General features: G+C 33.0%; 1 pseudogene; it reads right to left on the bottom strand.

Annotated features, from left to right (window-relative positions):
* Positions 1-2644: 2644 nt before the first annotated feature.
* LOC107646717 (putative CoA ligase CCL13 pseudogene) lies at positions 2645-3677 on the bottom strand (annotated as a pseudogene).
* Between the last annotated feature and the right edge of the window lie 1248 nt (positions 3678-4925).

The following is a 4925-nucleotide window of genomic DNA, read 5'->3' as shown; positions in this document are numbered from 1 at the left end:
GAGCATGTCATTGGGTATTACATTCATATAACATGGTTCATTGAAATTTTGGCTACTGTTAGACAAGGAAGAATGGAAAACTAATTCCCTTGTGTTTATATGTCTTGGATAAAACTTATTTTGAATGTGATAAAGGTATATTTGGTATTGAAAATATCAATTGTATACTTGGAACGATGTTTTGCAATGCTAATTTAAAAGGAGAAGGAAAAGGGAGAAAAAGTTTTTTTTTTTTTTTTGTAATTGCAGCAATTGAATATTACTACATATGTGTCTTTAGAGTGATTGTGTGTGCTAAATTGTCTATTAGTTTTGGTTTTGTATTGCTGAATTGTTAATTGGTTGTAACCCTTGGACCTTTGATTGTTGTCATTAAGCAAAAAGAAGTAGTTTGATTTTCTGAAAGCATATGCTAAATCAAAATTTACTCTTAAGATTCGCATATTTCTTTTTTCACAATTTTATATTGTATGTAAGATTTGTTGAGGAATAATAAGAGAAGAAGTAAAGCATAGAAAAAGCAAAATAATAGGTTGTATTAGTATGTGTCTTTTACTACAAAGTACTGACATATATATATGTTCCTTTGTTGTCATTAAGCAAAAAGAGATGTTTGAGTTTTTTATTTGAACCTATTTTTCTATGTTATTGTTCTGAATGTTTGTTAATTTTTTCTTGCATAAGGTAGTGTACATGTATTAAGATATATTTGAAATTGGGTTTGATTTTGTCCATATAAAATTGTAGGATTAAGAGATATTTTTGGAGAGTTTTTTTGGTTTTTTCTCTTGATATTTTTGGTTTTTTAGCTATATGCTATGATGAGTTTATTGACTTTTAATTGATTATAAGCTATAATGGAAACACCATAGAATTGAATTTACTAAAAATCTATCATTATTAAACACCAATTCACTATGATGAGATGTTGAATTAATCATGAATGACTAGTCTTTGTTTATAACTATGGTGAATTTCTTCTGTTGTTGATTTAGGAGCAAAGTAGGAGCTTGTAAGTGGTTGATCACATGGTGTTTGACATGAATTTCTGAGAGAAGGATTGTTCCAATTTTCTGGGAGATGCATAGATGGAGAAGAAACAAAAGATTGTGCAATATAGAGAAAAATTTGATAAGACCCTTTCCTCACCTTATCTTACAAATGATGAGATGCTCCAAAAACTTGTCGAAAGCCAACTTGTATGTTCTTCGGAATAAGAAGTAGAATGTCATAACATTCTCTTGTGTCCTTTGAATTCATTTAGGCAGAAATGGTACTAGCTTGGTGGAGCCATTATTTTTCGTTAAATTATTCTTTTATAGGTTCTTAAGATGCTTTGTTTGATTAATTATCATACAAGCAGAAGTTGTTAGAAATGAAGAGAGTAGATTTATCTAATTTTCATGATATGTTAAGGAGTGCTTCTTTAGAAGATATCATTTTACTTTTGTTAAACACTTGTTTTGTTTTAACCAATTAATACTTGGATATGTCTTTCATGGATGTGTCTTCTGTTAGATGTGTCTTTTGTTTAAAACTTATTTGGATGTGTCTTTAATTAATGTGTCTTCTGTTGGAAGTGTTTTTAATAGATGTGTCTTCTGATTAAATGATTTTCATAAACAGGGATGTGTCTTAATAGATGTGTCTGCTGTTCGATGTGCCTTTAATAGATGTGTTTTTAATAAATGTGTCTTTTGTTTAAAACTTACTTGGATACGTCATTAATTTCATAACTACTTTAAATCAGGTAAGGTTTAGATTTGCTCCGGCGCACCCTAACCTAAACTTTGAATACAATTCCAAACCTTTAGTAAAGAAGACTAACTTTATTTTAATCAAGACTACAGAAATAAAAATGAAATAAATAATTATTTGTCATATGATCTGAAGATAATTGAGTACAACCCAAAGTTCACCGTTCATGAAACCAAACAAAACAATAAACTTGAAGGTTATAAATTTGAAGTGATGAAGTAATCTGTCAATAAACTTGAAGGTTATATGATTCGGACCACCCATGTTGTTTGATGACAATGGAGTATTCTTCATATACATACCTGTAAATGATAAATGTTACTCAGTGCTAGAATGGTAAAATCAAAAGATGAGTTCAAAGTGACTAACTGTTGTTAAATGATTGTGCATCCTCTTTGGGAGTAAATGCTTCTGCCAAATGCATTGGAAACGCCGGAGTAATCTGTCTCTGATCTGGAGGTATCCATAATCCTGCATGAAAAACCATTCCATCCAAATGATCATCGTGAAATTAAAGAACATGCATATGAGAAGAATTTTTAATATGAGCACCAAGTATAATCAAGACCAAGTTTAAAAAATTGTTATATCATTAATATATAACTAGCTAAACAAAAAATAACTTTCTATCTGCTACACTTGGATCACGTCTTTAGGAGCTCCCCCAAGTGTGTAACCTTGTAATTTGTCACATTATCAAAAATGTCCTTAGGCCTTACCTTCCTAAGACAAATATTGGTTTCGAATTGCACTGCCATGCCCCAAGGAAGGCACCATCCATTGCAATGAAACATAGGACCTGTCCATAGATACATCGGGAAGAGATCCATTCGAAATAGTAGAACTGTCACGAGCGACTTTAAATACGCGCCTCTATGGCTATAAACTACTCCTTTAGGCCTTGTGTGGTTCCAGAGGTGTAATTAACACTTATAGGATCTATTTCACTCTTTGACCTAACTATTTCAAACCCTTTGTCACCATTTGCTAGTAGCATCTTATACTCATAACTAATTGAAGAAGTGTCAATTGTTGAATCAGAATCAGAGTCAGCAATAAGGACTAGAATTGGCAATTTTGATGATGTTCTTTTGCATAGCAGGTCCAATGCGCTGTGCGCGACTTCGAGCAGTTGGTAGTCTACAAAGAGGATCTTAGCTTGTGAATGCTCCAGCGGGACTGAAACCATGGATGCATTGAGGCGCGAATTCAAGGTGAAGATAATGGATCCAGCCATTAGGATTGCAAAATGCAGCTCATACTTCTGCTAGAACATTAGGTGATAATGTTGCAACCTGTTTTAAAACAACATTGAATATATAATAGCATCAATGATTGAATCCATTCACCTTAAAGAATTTAAGGATGCTTCCTAATATTTTTCTTAGTACAAGTTTCAAACACTTTTGATGTGTCTCACCCCATTTATACTCCAAAAGAACCATAAACAAGTGATTTTCTCTCCCTGTAAAAACTTGCTACTCTCTCCAAGAACCTTATTGGAGTCAGAGGAACAAGATTTGCATAACAGTAGAATAGACCCTCCATTGATTCCCATGATCCTTGATCCTTACGATCTTTGGAAAAGTTGCAAAATTTAAGTGATCTAAGAAGTTAATATGGGCATACTGTCTTAGAAATTAGCTTGCACAAATCATATTAAAATATGGAACTGCAAACAAATAATTTGGTTTAATTTATAGCAAAGCTAATAAGAAGAAAATTGAAATTTCAAAACATACAAAGATCGCAAAGCCAACTTAAAAAAATCCAATAACGTAAAAAGAACACCTGAAGCCTAGTAAATGAAATAACTATTTACTCTGAACTGACAAAAAAATAGAATTGGAAAATTACTGACATGAGGAACATAAAATTTGAAAGTTGAAACAGCACTGCAAAGAGGAAGTAGTTACCATGTTGGTGGGCGTGCGTTGTGGCGAGCAGGGTCGCAAGCGCGGTGGCAAGCGGGGAGGAGGCCATCGGGCAGCTGGGGTGGCGAGCGTGCCTTCGATGAAAGGGCGGCGCGACGATGCTGCGGCAGTTGGGCCGCGGCGGGTGGAGGACTACATGAGGAAGGACGCGCCCACTGAGGCACGGTTGAGGAGAGCGACGTGAGGGTGGGTGGTGCGGCGTGATGGAGGACGCCGAGGTGAGGGAGAAAGAGGCGACGCCGGCGCTGAGTAAAGTAGCGTTCTCAACGAGACAACGTCGGCGCTGAGGAGGGAAGAAGAAAAGAAGAAGAAAAAGAAAAAGAAGGAGGCACAACGCAGAAAGGATAAGGTTTAGGGATGGGTGAAAGCAAAATAGAATTAGGGTAAATTTTGAACAGAATTATTCAAATTCAGATTTTTTTTATTTTTTAATTATTTATTCAATAGTGTTATTTTTTTAATTATTAATAATTGTTGGTAATAGTTGGCAGACTTAAGTGTTGGTAACGTATACTTTTCCATATTCAAAACATAAATATACCCAAAAATTAATTAAAACTTTGATTAATTAATACATGTTGTTTCAAAGAGAGAGAGAGGGAGAGGTGAGTTTCAAAGAATAGGGGGAGGGAATTCCTCACAAACTCTATTAAGTTATTCAAATTACCGGATATTCTGGTAGAAAAATTTGACAATAAAATTGGTTTCATTAGATGAAACAGTACACTCCATTAAAATGAGTTGTTGACGATAAAAGGCGCACCAATTCAAATTGAAAAAATCTAGGAAGCCAACAATTTTTATGTTTTGTGGCCAACATTTAACTATTAAAAAAAAAGTAAGTAATTTCCCACCATTAAATGTAATCTCACACCATTAAAAAGATTATTGATGGCTAATTGATGATTACAAAACACAAAAATTACTGGCCTCCACTACAACAATATAGATTATTTTTTAGGGTTATAATGTGTAAAAAAAATTTAAAATTTGTCAAAAAAATAAATTTTGACACTATTTTAACTATGAAAATATGTTAATAAAAATTTTGTCAAAAATAGTATTTTTAACATATAAGTGATTGTGAAAAAAAATTAAATCTTATTTTGATAAATATTGACTGTCAAAAATAATTTGTTAGAAAATTTTGAGAACATATTTTCTGTGATACTTATTAATTGTCAAAAATACTATTTATTTTGACACTTATTGACTATAAAATATTCTCAACAA

This window comes from Arachis ipaensis, chromosome B6 (genome assembly GCF_059453495.1).
Source record: "Arachis ipaensis isolate K30076 ecotype BB chromosome B6, ASM5945349v1, whole genome shotgun sequence".
Taxonomy (NCBI): domain Eukaryota; kingdom Viridiplantae; phylum Streptophyta; class Magnoliopsida; order Fabales; family Fabaceae; genus Arachis; species Arachis ipaensis.
Note: the sequence above shows the minus strand (reverse complement) of the source record. Positions and strands in the feature narration are given on the sequence as shown.